This window comes from Macaca fascicularis, chromosome 3 (assembly GCF_037993035.2).
Source record: "Macaca fascicularis isolate 582-1 chromosome 3, T2T-MFA8v1.1".
Lineage (NCBI taxonomy): Eukaryota > Metazoa > Chordata > Mammalia > Primates > Cercopithecidae > Macaca > Macaca fascicularis.
In genome coordinates this window covers 25701418-25719246 of record NC_088377.1, presented here as the reverse complement: position 1 = coordinate 25719246, position 17829 = coordinate 25701418, and the positions used below count along the sequence as shown (strand labels likewise).

General features: G+C 31.0%; 1 protein-coding gene across 3 annotated transcripts in view; it reads left to right on the top strand.

Moving 5' to 3' along the window:
• Positions 1 to 17829, top strand: part of NCAM2 (neural cell adhesion molecule 2) — a 570634-nt gene that overhangs the window by 518644 nt on the left and 34161 nt on the right. The window lies entirely within an intron of this gene.

The following is a 17829-nucleotide window of genomic DNA, read 5'->3' as shown; positions in this document are numbered from 1 at the left end:
TGCAATTTTCCCAGAATGAAGATTAAATTAAATTTGAATATGTCTAAAAAGTTACACCCAATTCACTGGATTTAGATTATGTTTTGAGCTGACCTCAAGTCCTATTGTTTCTAACATAAGTAGTTATTTATTACATTTTTCTGGACATCAGAGAGTCAGAATTTTTGCAAGCATTAAAGAGAGAGAAGAAAATATTGTAGACACTCCTTTCAAGAAGTTGAAATCAAGATGGGAAGAAATTGAGGTTGGAACTAGATTTCAGATTTCAAAGGAATTTCGATTTGAGGGAGTAGCATGAAGAATGATTTTTGGTTTTTGCAAATTTTCATTATGTGAATAAGCAATTTTCACTTAAGTAATCTTTACTTAAGTAATTTCAAAACAAGTGAAGAGTGTTTGTGTTTTTCACTTGCACCCACATCTCAACAAGTGACTTTTACTACTTATTGTGGACAATAGGAAACAACCAGATTTACATATATGCATAAAAGTGACTATAACATACTCGGTAAATCAAATGATTGGATTCTGGACTTTGTGATTCATTCATCAAGAGCAATTATTTTGTTGAGCAGAAATATTTTTCCTGTCTCTTTTTAAAGAGATAGCTACAGAATCTTTTCATATGAGGGCTAGGCCTCCTTTTCATAGTAGATTGTCTTTTAACTTATCTTTTCCAAACTCTTAGCTGTCAACTGCTATCCTTTCTTGTAATCTAGTGATAGACCTGTAGACTGCAGAAGCAACGCATCAACCGATAAAACACACTTCTGGCGAGCCGGGCGCGGTGGCTCACGCCTGTAATCCCAGCACTTTGGGAGGCTCAGGCGGGCAGATCACGAGGTCAGAAGATCGAGACCATCCTCGCTAACATGGTGAAACCCCGTCTCTACTAAAAATACAAAAAATTAGCTAGGCGTGGTGGCGGTGCCTGTAGTCCCAGCTGCACGGGAGGCTGAGGCAGGAGAATGGCGGGAACCCGGGAGGCGGAGCTTGCAGTGAGCAGAGATGGCGCCACTGCACTCCAGCCTGGGCAAAAGAGCGAGACTCTGTCTCAAAAAAAACAAATAAAACACTTCTGCTTCCCTCCTTTCTCCCTTGCTAAGATAAAACAATATCTCAATTCACACATTATGGAAATATAATCCATTTTAGGGAAAGTTTTGTTTTTAAATCACCATAGCCAATATTCCATTTATTAAATAATTATCATTGCATATTAAATTTCTTGATATTTGAGACTGAAAAATTTGTTGATTACTAATTTGTAGAAAGCATTGAGAAAAAGATTTCTAGTAACACCTCCAGAAATTGTTTTTCACATTCATTCTAACCTTACTTGATCTTTCCAATAAATTAGAGACCTTTCTGTGAGAATTCATGTAGAAATTATCTTGACTTAGGAATGACAAAATATTTTTTTGGAGATCATGGAATACTTATTTAGTAAGTTAGTGCGAAGTTTATTTATCTTGAAGTTTTACATATCATAACTCAAGGTCACTAAGTGATATAAAGAACATTCAAAGTGAGGCATACACAGAAATAAGATATATCAATTTGGCATTTTGAAAAGATCCTAATATTAAAATTATGTTAGCAGAGTTATATACATTTAAACAGTTGTTCATTAGATTTTAAACATCTAAGTGTGGATCCAGTTTTTAGTCCTTAACTTTTTAAGCAGTCTGTCATTTAGCCAAATGTTTATTTTTAGATGAACACCTCTTTCACTACTCTGAGATATGCATAAATTCTTTTAAAAATATTATGAGATGCTAAAATAATAGGCTTTCTGCTTTGCCTTATTTCTGTAAGAAATTTAAAAGTACAAAACTAAACAGTAAAGCTATTGCATTCCAATCAATAAAACCTTAGACATTTTACATCCTAGTATTTTTAAAAAGTCTTAATAATATGTGTTGCTGAGTTATCTTTTTTATTATCTGAACCTTACTGTTGCTATAGGCAACCATAAAAATCAGTCAGTTTACTTTTTTATTTTAAAAATGAGTTTGTTACTTTTTTGGCTTTACTAGTATTGCATCTGTCTACACATATAAGTAAATGTGATTACTGGTAAGCAAGACATAAAAATTTAAACTTATTTCAAGTATCTTCTAGCCTCATCCAATACTTTTTTTTCATACAATGGAGTTTTACATAAAATTCTGTCTCTGAAGATGTATACATTTGAACTTCTGTGTTAAGGTGAGTGTAAGATTAGTCATTATATATAATCAGAAATACATGTCTATGTCCAGTGGTGTGTGTATTGTATTGTTTACTGTAAAAATATTTCAAAAGATTGTTTTGACCATATTGTACCAGTTATGAAGCTAGATTGATTTACCTATGCATGATTGCCATTATCTGCATGTAGAATATCAGGATTTTAAAAATATAGATCTGGATATCTCCTTCTTTCTCCTTCCAATCTCTTCTAGTCTATCTTCTTTCCTCCATTTTACAATCAATGTTACTGGCCTCCCTACCCCAATCAAAACTATAATTACTCATCAGTTCACAATAAGACCCACAAGTACCATGTTTCAGATATGCTAACAGTATGCCTAGGAGGTAGCAGTAAATTATTTCCTATAAAATGTATTATTACACAGAAAAACCTTAGATAAGTTGCCATTTTTGTTCATTTCCTTCCTAATACTATAGGTCATTAGGACAGACTAAGTTTAATTTTATAAACTCTATACTCATATTATTTCCAGAAGCATTTTGCAAATGCACATATATGCCTTCATTACTGGTATACATGAACAAGATTGAAGTTAAAATACGTAAACATTTTAAATATGCATATATATAGAAGGAACTAGATTGATGTTTAATATATATGCAATTTTCACTTATATATAGCAAATACATATAAAGACAAATAATTTTATTGCAAATAAATTTGACTTTTTAAATATTCAAGTTCTTTTTAACTTAATAAAGTTACAAGTATGCATCATAGTGCACATTAAACACAATAATGTGCAATTTGGGTCAATTGAGAAACCATTATAATTTAATTCTAACATTTTCTGTATAAGAATACTCATTCAATATGTTTAATTTAAATTAAAGCTAAAACACAAAAAATTCCAAAGTAGTTTCAACCATGTACAATTAAATTTATGATTAGTCATTTATATTAAATGAAATATACAAGAAAAAATTAAACCATGAACTTCTGAATCTGGAGGTATTCTTAGATACATAAAAATAATTTTAAATATTAATATGGTATATTTATACCGATAATGGATAAATAAAACCTTGAAATTACAAATCATTTTAATAATTTAAGATGGATATGGATATCAATACAATAATACGATATATTTGGGTCTAACTTTCAAGAATAATAGCCAGTATTATGCATGATAACCTTTAAGTTTGTAGCAATTAAGAAATATCCCCAGTCATGTAAAATTTTCTTTAAAGGTTTACATTTGATATTAATATAATATAAGCAACATTAAGAGCTTGAAATGATCAATTCTGGTATTATTTACACTAAATATTATCACGTATATTTTTGTTTGGCCCTTTCGTATTATGATTTCACTCACTGAATAAAGATAAAGTATAATATTGATCATACCTAAATGTGTAAACTTTATGTGTTTATCATGATTAATCTATGTAAGAGATAATGTAACATCCTTTAAATGATCTTTTAATAAGTCCAATTTAATTACGTTTTCTTTTTTTATTTTAATTTTTATTTATTTATTTATGTATTTATTTTCTTGAGACAAGACTCTTGCTCTGTCTCCCAAACTGGAGTGCAGTGGCCTGATCTCAGCTCATTGGCACCTCCACCTCCTGTGTACAAGCAATACTCATGCCTCGGCCTGCCTAGTAGCTGGGTGGGATTACAGGCTTTACAGGCACACAGCCACTACGCCTGGCTAATTTTTGTATTTTTAGTAGAGATCGAGTTTCACCATGTTGCCCAGGCTGGTCTCGATCTCCTGAACTCAACTGATCCTCCTGCTTCAACGTCCCAACGTGCTGAGATTACAGGCCTGAGCCACTGTGGCCAGCCTCAAGTTTTCACTTTTTTAAAATTTATTTTCTTTTATCCTTTCTTACTTTCTTATAATTCTTTCTTTTCAATTTTCTCCCTCTTTCTCTATTTCTGTCTCTTCCTCCTTTCTCTTTCTTTCCATTTCTCTCTTTTGTTCTCTCTCTCTCCCTCTCTCTCTCTGTCTGTTTTATACTTCCTTTCTAAATTTTTGGCCATGAATAAATGGAATATATTTCTTCTATTATGTTTCTGTTCAATGTTTGTAAATTTTAAAATCCTAACGTTGTGGTATAGAAATATGTCATAAAAGCTTCAGCAAATCTAATATATTGAAGAGATAGCTGAAATCTGCATATTTCAAATGACTGAATATACAAATATTCTACAAATTGTCTTTAAAATTATTATAATTTAAGTTGAAATTGGTGACAAGGCATTTCCAAATCTCATAAATAGTATTGTTTAATCATTAATATTTGATAGTTAAACATAATATTCAGAATATATTTCCACATTAAATTTTGGTACTTAACTAAAGAAAAAAATTAATGCTTATTAACTCATTCTCTGACCAATTACCATATAAATCGGAGTATTATTCTAAAGTTAATATGCTTTGTCTTTTAAATGTAAAGTTGTAGTATTCCTTCTATGTGTTATATTTACATAATCCCAATTTTTATCTAAGGAAAACATTCCCTAAGTTTAAATCTAGTTTTATTATTTTTCAAAATTAGACAAAGATGAGAGTTTAATATCCATGCTTTGTTTTCCAAAAGCCTTTAGTTTTGTTGTCTAAAATTAAGGACTCAACAAAGATCTCCTGTAATAATTCAACATATTCCCTGGTTATTAACTAATTTCCAAGGCTAAACTGTCAGTAAATGTTGCACATAGCCTGGAATAGTCTATAACATCTGTATTAGCTAATATGCTGTAAAACAAAAAAAAATCCAAGAAATACAAAAAACAAATATGTTTAAGAATTCTATTAGTATATCTGAGATGGTCTTAACTACATTTCATCTCCTTTGTTGGTAGACTATTATTTTATCTACTTTTAAAGGATACTTTCATCCAAGTAGAATAAAACTTCATTTTAAGTGTGAACTGATCTAATATTGGTTGTATTAAATTTAGATGTATTGAAAGTTCCGAAACTATGTATGCTTAAGTTAAATTCAGTTATTCTTTTTCATTTCATTTTAGTTAGTAAAAATATGTTACACACTAAAAACAATGCATATTAATGAGACATAAAACTTCCTTTTTAGAAAATATATTTTTATTTTTATTCTGTATATGTACTGAATAGGGGCCATGACATAAATCTAGCTAGTCTTATTTTTTCCTAAAAAGTAAGCAATTAAAACTACCTTTGTAAACAGTGTACACAATTCATGTACCTCCTTCAAGAATATTTTTCTCTCACATTTTCATTGATGTTATGTGTAACGCTTCTGTTTTAAAGTATTTCTGATCATTTTAATTGCATTCGTTTTCATCGTAGCTTATTTTCTTGAAAAAAAGTATGTTATAAGTGTATTGTCCTCAGTATCATCTTATTTAAAACCCTCAACATAATATCCAGCACTTTGTGTAATCCTATGCATGTGTTTCATAGTATATTAAATGTCATTTTATTTTCTGTACCTCTGTGTCTCCATTGTTGTAATAAAGAAAACTGAGGAAAAGCTTTGTTATACGTGTTTTCTTTATTACTGGTATAACCTTTTTTGTCCTTGTGGAGTGTTGTCATATCTAACTTGATCAAATTTAACATAAACATTTATTTACTTAGGAACAGGTAATAAACATACTCATTAAGTTATTCAATTTTTGGATAACCCATACATCATCAGCAGATTCATCACAATTGTATATTATAAAAATAATTTGGTGACAATATCAAACATTGTTACTTCCATTGTAAACTTGTTCTAGTGTCTTCATAAAAACATTGATCTCTGGTGGGAGGCCAAAATAATCATATATTTCAATAAAGCACATGAACATAATTAATAATTTTAGTAATGTAAAGATTATTAACTAGTCTCCACTGCTAGCAAAAGTCCATAAAGGAAATATAAACACGTAAAGTGATTTTTCTCCGATTCCTTTGGTTCATCCACTACAGTCCTTTCTTTTGTTTTGGACACCAAATGAATAAAGTTGCAGAAAATGATTAACATTCTGTGCTTATCCACTGCAAAGGTATGAAACAAAAATAGTAAGAGTTGAAATTTTGGAATAATACTATAAGTAATATAAAATTATTTAATTAGCTTTTATAGTGTAAAAATAACTTTTGGCATAGATATAAACAGAAAAGTCATATTTTTCTCTTAGAGCAAAATGTTTCATTGCCTGATAAATATGAAATAATGTCAAAATTCAAAAGAGAAAATTATCATTTCAGGATTTGGATTATTTTGGAGCATATTTAATTTCTCTTATTCCATGACAGTCCAGTCCAAAATGTATATTTTAATATAAACATTATTATACACCTTTTGAGACATGCTTGTGTATATTTCAAAATGGAAATTTTAATACAACATTTATAAGTTTTATATATTGTAATATTTATACTTCTTTTAAATGATATAATAGTTATAGTAGTTTGAAACATACACCAGAACAGTTGTTTATTTTTATTATTTTCATTTTTATTTTTCCTGAAGCCCCTTGACAATAGGATGATAACAAATGGAGGGTATCTGGGAATTCTTAGGAATTTTTATGGTTACTGTTAGAGTAAATATATATTACTTTATTAATTTTTTATTGTCCTACTATTCTGGGCCATTGTGAAGAAACTAAAGAGATTTGAGAAAATCTGAAGCTATTGTAACTGAACTCTATTATTTTATTATATCAAACTGAGGATCAGAAAAAGCAAATAGTCATCGATACAGTGAAGCAACTTCGATTCTCAGTTTTCCTCCTATCTTTGTTGTATTACAGTAAATCAAAGTTGGTACCAGTAAATTTCCGGCCTATAAGTTATATGGTCCTATGTCTTAGACCTAGTTCCTTTCCTATTTTCTTGATTGGCCTGTGGAGAGCAACAACAACAAAAAATCCCTGTGTGTTAGAGGAAAGGCTATGTGTACAGCAACCACAGTTTCTTCCATTAATCACAGTATTTCTATTAGTCAGTTTTTATCTTTCTCACTAAAACTTTTATGTATAGCTGCTTCCCCATGACCAAGGTAAAAAGCACACATTAAGTTTATGGTTTTCAGTGAATATCAAATTAAATTTTAATCTCTTTCTTGTTTTTTACACATATTTTGATAGCACCTTACTAAATTATTTATTTACATTGTTAGTAGAGATAGGTGATTTTTAATTAATATAAGATGATATTTTTATTTACTGTCCACTAAATGTAAGATATTTTCATCTCAATATGCATCCTTTTTATTTTAAGAATTCAAAATAAATAATTTCAACACATAATTTGCATAGCAGCCATGTGTGTTTGTTTCTCTACTGATTTCTTATTTAATATTACAAAGAGAAACAAAATGTTAAAAACAAGTATTCAAGATAGAGGACTTTATGTTTTCTGTTTAAATGTGGTTCAATAAAAAGTAAATTATCTTCAAATTGGCATTTCTGTTTTAAATAATCCATGAACAACACACCTAAATTTTGCTATCGTTTCTAGAGTATAATTTCACAATAGTTGAATGGGATATACCTGTCACACGTAATGTGAAATACAAACTACTCATGGCTCTTGAAAAACATCCTATTTCATAGTACATGTTGGTAGAAAACATTAAAATTTGTATGGAATTTTTATATAGTAGCCTGTGACTCATGGTTCTGTCAAATGACTCAGTCGTGAAAGAAAGTTTAAGTGAACAGGGAAAAATATTTATCTAAAATAGGACGTGGTATAGTTCACTGCTGAGTTCTATTACATAAAAACAGGAAGCTAAAAACATTTAAAGCACCTATATGAGTTACTTCTCACTTAATATGTGGAGTTTTTTTAGTTGTTAAAGGACAGAAAAGTAAAAGTTGTTTTTATAGGAAATCCTCAATCAATCTAGGCATAATAGCCATTTCCATGCAGGTAATAGAGATATCACAATTGCATGTTTTCCCTTTTCAATACACTTTAGTTTTTTGAACACTTTTAGATTTACACCAAGATTGAATGGAAACTAAGGAGGGCTCCCATATACTATCTACCCCAGTCAGGCACAACCTTCCTGATTATCAGTATCTCACACCCAAGTGGTACCTTTGTTACCGTGATGAACCCACAGTGGCACATTGTAATCACCCAAAGTTTACAGTTTACATTAGGGTGCATACTTGGTGGTGTACATTTTATGGATTTGGATAAATTAATAATGACCTGTATCACCATTTTGGTACCATACAGAATAAATTCACTGTCTTAAAAATCCTCTGTGTTCCAGCTATTCCTCCTTCCTTTCTCCACTAGTTCCTGGCAGTCACTGATCTTTTTACTATTTCCTAGGTTTGCCTTTTCCAGAATGTCACTTGGTCGCAATTTTCTATTATGTAATCTTTGCAAATTGACTTCTTTCAATTAGTAATGTGCATTTAAGGTTTCTACATGTCTTTTCATAGTTTGATAGCTGATAGCATAAAATGTCTTAATTTAGATGTGTTATATAATAGTAGACATTTATAGGGAACCCTACATGTTTAAAATATGTAGTTTTAATAATGTAGAATTGATGTTTTTTGTATAGCTCTAAGCAGAAATTGAAATATCTAAGGTAGAATACAGTGAATATCTCAAACTGAAAACTGTAAACATCTTAATATATTACCATAGATTCCATGAAAAATAATAATACATATCTTCTACGTATTTGCTCACATTATTCATTTATTCTGTTTCATGTTTAGAAAACTTATAAGTTTTATAAATAGGAATTTTATATTGGAGAAAATTAAACAGTTTGGACTTTCAAAAACAAATTATAAAATATGAACCGGAGTATAATCATATAGAGATATGTTTCAATTTTGTAGTATAGTCTAAGAAAATAATTTTCTGTTTGTACGATGAAAATACATTTTTCATTTTCTAGATATGGAGCAGCCTTTCAATGTTGACAGAAAAATAAAATTGGTCAGGTAGGGGATTAAACAAAGAACTAAATATAAAATTATTCCGTTCTTTTATACTAGCTAATACATGTTTGGGTCATATTCATGCAAATCTTTGAAGCTGCCTTTTCTACTAATCAATAAAAACACTCGTTGTTTTATAGCAAACAAACTGCATCCATCAACGTCAACCAGACATATAACCAAATTTAAACAGTATATGGAAAAGTTTAGAGTTAGTGAGATATAGTAAACATCAAAGGGAGCAATTCAAATGGATAGCTAAAGAACACAAAAGATATTTTATATGCTCTTTTATGCCATGTTTGGTGAGCTTTGTGCCAAAATGATCTCAGTTCCAACATACATAATAATTTGAAATGTCAGTGTAGTTAAGATAATAGATATTTTGTTGTGCAAGGACTTTAGATATTTTATAATTCGTCATGGTTTACAGTTGTACCAGATTTATTAAAAGGATATTTTAAAATATTTATTTCTAAAATTGTTAGCACGTTGTAATATCTACACAAAAGAGCAGTTATGTACGAATTTGTTTTTAGCCAATATTTTTTTCAAAATAAGCACAGCTCATTTTCATTCTTTTTCTTCTGCTAAAATCTGTTAAAGGATAACAAGAATTTGACAAGTTCTCATCAACATTTCTATACAAGCATAATAACTTTATATTTTAGTGGCTCACTTATTACATAAGATTGTTCTAAAAAGATAGCTAAAACTGTAAGAGGGATTGTGTAGATATTTTAAAAAGCAGGGTGACCATGGTGGACTACTTAAAACACCATTCCAAATAAATATATATAGAATAGTTATACATAAATATAAACATATATATTATATAATTTAATAGTATTTTTATGTTATTTAGTTTCTTTTTTTTTTTTTTTTTTTTTTTGAGACAGAGTCTCCGTCTGTCGCCCAGGCTGCAGTGCAGTGGCGCGATCTTGGCTCACTGCAAGCTCCGCCTCCCGGGTTCCCGCCATTCTCCTGCCTCAGCCTCCCGAGTAGCTGGGACCACAGGCTCCGCCACCACGCCCGGCTAGTTTTTTGTATTTTTTAGTAGAGACGGGGTTTCACCGTGTTAGCCAGGATGGTCTCGATCTCCGGACCTCGTGATCCGCCCGCCTCGGCCTCCTAAAGTGCTGGGATTACAGGCGTGAGCCACCGCGCCCGGCCTTTTAGTTTCTATTTTTAAAATATACTGATAGACCTTAATTATGTAATGATAATTCAATAACTAATCACATATAAGAGACTGAGTCTATTTAATTCCTCACCTCTTCAATCCAAACATTATCCAAGGAGTTCTTATTCTTATATGGTGTGTGGAAATGGGCGTGGAATAGGAGAGAAGGAGAGAAGGAAGACTGGGCAGACATTTAATAGTCATTACCATAGCCCAGGCCTCCTCTGGCTCTTTCCAAACGATTGCGGCAGATTGTGCTTCCCTCCAATAACTCCCTACCATCTGTTGGAAAATGATCAAAATTTCTAGTTTGTTTTTGGAGCTGTTTGTCAATATTGATTTGACTGATCTATTTATTTGTTACTGAATTCACTTGCAAGCTCCATCCTCTTTAACAGCATCCTTCACCACTAAAATCCCAACGCCCACCAATCACCTCTAATATCCATATATGTTTTCTAATCTCAGAATCACACACCGTTTCATACATCTTTTTTTATTCAAGCCATGTTCAGATTAAAATGGACTCCTTACATCAAACGGGAAGCTGATTCTTATTTTTGAAAACCATCTCAAACATTATTTTCTTTATTATGTTCCCTTGACCACTGACTACTAATTTGTATGCTTCTCCCTCCTATCTGCTAACCTCACATTATTTTTTTTTGCCAAGAGGTAAACAATAAATTACACTGCATATTAATTTCTAAATGATATATCTTACTCTTCCCAATACATTATCGAGTGTACATGTGTGTATATATATGTGAAATATATATATATATAAAATATATATATGAAAACATGCTCTTCAACAAAGTACAGCACAACGATGAACATATGAGTGCACGTGTCTTTTTGGTGTAATGATTTGTATCTTTCAGGTAGATACCTGGTAATTGGATTACTGGGTCAAATGGTAGTTCGGTTTTAAGTTATTTGAGAAATCTCCAGACTGCTTTCCACAGTGGCTAGACTAAGTTGCATTCCCATCAACAGTGTAAAAGCATTTTCTTTTCTCTACAGCCTCACCAGCATCTGTTGTTTTTTGACTTTTTAAAAATGATTATTCTCATTGGTGTGAGATATTATCTCAGTGTGGTTTTGATTTGCATTTTTCTGATGATTAATGATGTTAAGCATTTTTTCATATGTTAAATAGCCACTTGTATATCTTCTTTTTGAGAAGTGTCTGTCCATGTCCTTTGTGTATTCTTTAATGGGATTATTCGTTTATTGCTAAATGATTTAAGTTCCCCATAGATTCTGGATATTGGACCTTTGTAGGATGCATTGTTTGTGAATATCTTCTCCCATTCTGTAGATTTTCTCTTTGCCCTGTTGACCATTTATTTTGCTATACAGAAGCTCTTTAGTTTAATTAGGTCCCACTTGTCTATTTTTGTTTTTGTTGCAATTCCGTTTGGAGATTTAGCCAAAAATTCCTTGCCGAGGCCAATGTCAAGAAGAATATTTCTTAGGTTGTCCTCCAGGATTTTTACATTCCGAGGCCTTATATATAAGTTTTTAATCCATTCTGAGTTAAGTTTTGTATATGGTGAAAGGTAGGGATCCAGATAAAATGTTCTGCGTTGGGCTGGCCAGTTATCCCAGCATCATATATTGAATAGAGAGTTATTTCTCCATCGTTTGCTTTTGTTGACCTTGTTGTAGGTGAGATGGTTGTAGGTGTGTGGCTTTATTTTGAGTTTTCTATTCTGTCCAAGAGCAAAAGCATGGAATCAAGCCAGGTGCCTATCAGTGGTAGATTGTATAAAGAAAATATGGCACATCTGCACCATCTAATACTACACAGCCATAAAAATAATGAAACCATGTCCTTTGCAGCAACATAGATAGAGCTGGAGGCCATAATCCTAAGCAAATTAACTCAGCAACAGAAAACAAAATATCACATGTTCTCACTTATAACTGGGAGCTAAGCATTGAGCACACATGGACATACATATGGGACAACAGACACTGTGGACTACTAGAGGATGGGGTGTGGGTTAAAAAAACTACCCATCAATCAGGCTGTATGCTCACTATCAGGGTGATATGACTTCCAAACCTCAGCATCATGCATATTCACATGTAAGAAATCTGCACATATACCCCCTGCATCAAAAATAAAAGTTGAAATTCTAAAAGGTATACAGTTTTACAATTATAAATGCCATTCATATAATCTACTTGTTCACAGTTCCCCCGTTTTTAACCAAATATTCTCAATCAGCAACTTTTTCTTGCCCTGAATCATATATTAAGAAAAAATCAAATAAAACGATATGGTTTATCAGTGCTACCTTTTCACTGTTCCGAATCCCTGATAAACTTCCTAGGATTTTGAAGTGATTTGAAGGAAAATTTCAGATTGCCATTGAGTTTATTTACAAAACAATTATTTATATGTGTAACAGAACATTTTGACAAAACATTCAAAATGATTAGAAAATGGAGACTCAGTATTGAAGAATAAGTGTTGGAAAATACATACATCTACCCCCCAAAGAATGAGCACTCTGTGAAAAGAAATGTGGTAGTAAGTAATAAGATGTCTACATCAAGACTGTTCAGCAAAGTACACATAAAATGGTATATTAAAAAGACCTTATGGAAAGGTACCAAAAATAGCCTGAGGATGTAAAACATATATAAATAAACATTAGCCTTTTCTTATATATTTAAGTAATGTTGAAAATTGTTGATGAATTTTACTCAGGATTTTTAAAATCTAAAGTTTTCAAATTCCCCAAATAATATGTGGATGCTTTAAATAGTATTGTAAGGGACCAAAAAAGCTGGAAAAATATGTCAAATGATTTTACACAATCTACATCAGCGTATTAATCTCCAACATAAACTTTTATAATTTATTTCTAGATATATAAAGGGTTCCAATGAACTCATTATATACCTATGTGAAAATAGAGTAAATAACGTTTGCATGGTTCTAAAAACTAAAAATCCCTCCAACTGGCTACACAACATCCATAAGCTGGTGTAATTTCATAAAATTAAGTGCTGTATTCCTGACTATAATTCAATTTTGATTTTAAATGTTTTTAAGTATTATTATTTTTAATATTCCAAGACTCCTTTTATAGAATTTAGTCTCTCAAAAAGATACTCTTTGCAGTTTTCCCTTCATGGATAACAATGCTCTTTTCACAGCCATCACAGCCATTACTAGCATTACATACTTTTTCTTTTCAAATTATTCATTGAAAAATACAGGAGATTACATGTACCCATACAGCTCTCATTCAATTATTTCTGTAAGCAGTTTCATATCTGATGACTGTGAACTTGAGTGAACTTTAAAAAGTTGCTAATAAGTGCATTTTGTCAAGGAGCTGAAAGATGTAATGCCTTTTTATAATCTCATGAATACTCTGAGCTGCCCAGAGGGAACCGAGACATACCAGAGTAAAAGATTGGAACACAAAAGAAGTACAGTCTTTATTTTGGGGAGGTGATTTTGATTCACTTTGTAACAATCTTTTAAAAGTTATAATCTTTATGTTTTATTACAATGAAGATGAATTGATCTAAAATATTGGACAAAATAATAATACAATAAATATGTTAATGATCACAAAGACATAATAAGGTACTAGAGGGCAAAATGAATAATAGAAGAAGAGAATGCCTCCCAAAACTCAATATCTCCTTATCTCAAAACTGAGCAAAAGCCAAAGTCATATATGAGTGACAATAAGAGCATTTGTAAATGATATGGACTTCCTCCATCTTCACATCAGTTTTAAAAAGATGAAGAAATATTTTAAAGTGGCAGTTAGGAATACAGCAATGACCAAAAACAAAATTTGCTATATAAGAAGTGAACAAATAAAAAAAGGAATAATATTAAAAATTTTAAAAACTTGTTTATTCTGGTCACAGTAAAATGCATAGCTAAAAGTAGAAGGATGGAAATGATCTGAAGCCTTAGGCCTTAATGAAGATAACATATTAAACACGAAAACAATAATGTTTTGTTTGTTTGTTTGTTTGTTTGAGACAGAGTCTTGCTCCAGGCCGGAGTACAGTGGTGCGATCTTGGCTCACTGCAACCTCCACCTCCCATGTTCATGTGATTCTCCTGCCTCAGCCTCCCAAGTAGCTGGGACTACAGGCACGTGCCACCACGCCCAGTTAATTTTTTGTACTTTTAGTAGAAACAGGGTTTCACCGTGTTAGCCAGGATGGTCTCGACATCCTGACCTCATAATCTGCCCTCCTCAGCCTCCCAAAGTCCTGGGATTACAGGTGTAAGCTACTGTGCCTGGCCAATAACAATAACTTTTAAAACAAAATGTTTGTACTTACTAAAATCTAGGAAGGTTTTGGATAAAAGTGGAGAAGGTCTAGTTTTTAAAAAAAAAAAAAATTACTATAAGCAAATAATAAGTAACAAGAAGCTACTCTAAATTGAATGTTTTTAGAATAATAGGTTTAACAAATGAAATAATAACATATGTGTGTAATGATTTGGAATTCCCAAAGTACTTTCCTGCTTGAGCCTAAAAGACCATTTTCATTAAGATAACTGGATATGTATATCACCATTTTACCAATAAAGAAACTGAGAATGAAACAACAATATTATTTAGATATTTCCAATTGTATTACATGGGCCACAAAATGGGTGAAAAATATAATTCACCCTGAAGATTTAAAATGTTAGAATTTCCAAGTGCATTTATATTAACTCATCTTTTTATTTATCTGTTTTATAATGTGCATTACATATTTCAATGTATATTATAAAATACTACCAGTTTATAATTTAAAATAAAAACACTCATCTTGGAAGTATATACTCTTCTCTAGGCATATACCGGAAACAATTTTAAAAGTTTTCTAGAAGGAAGGAAGAATATAAAATTCAATCACGGTTGCTGTTGAGTGTGCTGTTTATTTTTTTTTAATTTTGAATGAATGTCAAATGTTATTTTTAATATCCTTGCTATTGAAATTTGCAATGATTTTTCTCTTTTTTCTCTAAATGATACAGTTAAAAGAGTATTGACTAGAAATTGGAGACCTCAAAAGTTCAAACACTTCTTTCAAATGGGGAGTTTTAATGTGAATTAAAATTGAATAAATCTATCCATTTAGGGTTGCTCTAGGTAGCAAAAATGCAAGAGCCCCACCCTCCTCTGCCCCAGGCGTGATACAGAAGGGAAACCAGTTCAGAGAAATGGAAATAGTGTTGCATTGTGCTCAGATTGCTAATATCAGTGGTTCCATATAAAATTCAGTGAATTTTATAAGTTGCATGAATCAAAATTTTCATTTTCCTTTTTTTATACCTGTAATTACAACACATGCAAATATGAACTGAAAGTCATGTTCTTTCAAATATATAAAGATAAATATTTTGGAATAATTTTTTTCTTAACACCCACAAATATATATATATATAAAGATAACATATATAGATATATTTCTAATTATCTATGTAGTTTAACTGAGAGAAGTCTATCAAAGTCCAAATATGAATGAATCTTAACTCATTTAAACTATTTTGTAAGTAAGTTTGTGACTAACAAGTGTGGTCTTCCCTGTAGAAAATAGGAAGTTTCGTTAATATAAGACATCTCTCTACACAACTCCATAATGTTGAAGAGTACTATTTTATTTCTTGACAAGTGGCTTCTGTTGAGAAATGTAAAGGATGCTGTTTGGTTTTATGCTGGAGGAATATTATGAATACAGTTTATTCTCAATATCCCCACCATTTTTAAAGCTGTGAGCATTTAATTAAAAAAAATATTTTTAAACAGTATTTTGCTCACCCAGTCTAGTCTGCTTTGATTGGCTCTTTCTACATTCTACTACACATTGACTCTTTGAACTACATTTTACTCTTTGTATATTCAAGGGAATTCTAGGGAAAATGCCACAAAACAAACATTTAATTTATCAATTTAATATCATATTCAGGTCTATAAGGAATAGGTAATCTTGGTAGACTGCTTGCCTAACATAACACAACAAGAAGCATGTGTAAACCTCAGAGATGTTCACTGGCTTTTAAATTAGTGCAATGCATTTTTCTTTAAAACTATGTATTATCTCAGAATGTATCTTCCATAATGCAAAATTTTTGCCATAATGTTAACAACATTTCTTACTATTACCAGTATACCCTTGTTAATACAAATATCATATCCCTTAGCTCCTTTTCATGTCTTTTGTTATCCAATGGATGAAATTATATAAGGGAATTTATAATGCTTCCAAAGTAAATGTGGACTTAAATTGAAGTATAATAATTCTAAAGAGTTTTGTTAATTTTATTAATTCAACTTTAGTAAATTTTAGGCAACCCTTCTGATTCTGCACTATTTTATTAGGCAGTCAATCAATGTTTGTGAAGCATACATGGATTAATGTTCCTTCTTTTTTTTTGCTATGTAGCTGCAGAAGTCTTTAGATTATCCAGATGTTTGACTTCTTAAGTAGCTGACAATTCTGACCTAGATGGAGCCCTGCTGCAGAAAGATGCCTGCTCCCCCTTTCTCCACACCAGAAATGCAATCAAAACAAGACTAATTGACTGTGTTCTTGTAATTTTTGAGAAATTGCCCTTTAAGTTTCAGTATACCAAATTCAAATATTAAAAATTATAATCATGGTAGTTTTACTTCAGTAATTTACAAAGCTATTCAAATTTGAATCAGCAATATTTTAAGAAGTATGCCTATGAAGTCCAACACTGATAATAAATTTCCTAGCAATTGGTAAATGAGAGTAATTAGATATCCTCCAAATATTTACAAAGACTATATCCCCTGGAGGAAACATTTCTACTGCCTGAAGTATTTTATGAGAGAAATTTTGCCTAGTTATTGTGCTTGACTATGTTAAGTAAATTTAATGTTTTCAACATTTTGACACTTTATATTATTTATTTATTTTTAAATTTATTTATTATTATTATACTTTAAGTTGTAGGGTACATGTGCATAACGTGCAGGTTTGTTACATATGTATACTTGTGCCATGTTGTTTCTCAAGCCATTTTGAATAGAAGTTAGTGAAACTTTGAACTACATGCCTCTCAAAGAAGATACTTTTTGGATATCTTTTATAATGGATAATTTCTAAAAATATTTTTTGAAACTCTAAAGAACGGTTATTAATTCTCTCAATGTTCTATCAATGTATCAAATTTATTTAATTGTAGGATTAATGCTCCACTATTTAAATGATTCAAATTTGAGGTAATTTTGAAGAGTATGTTTTAGAATATTCTGAACTAAATTTCATTTCATAAGATTCCACAAAAGTATTGTTGAATTCATTTCTATTGACCTTAATCTGCAAAGCAAACTGAAACATCCCCCATGATTATATATCACCAGATAGAATTTCAAGTTGCAGGAGATTTTTTTAATCTTCTTTGGTTTTTCCTCATGTATGTGTATGTATTTGCTATAGACGTATGCCAAAATTTTCCATA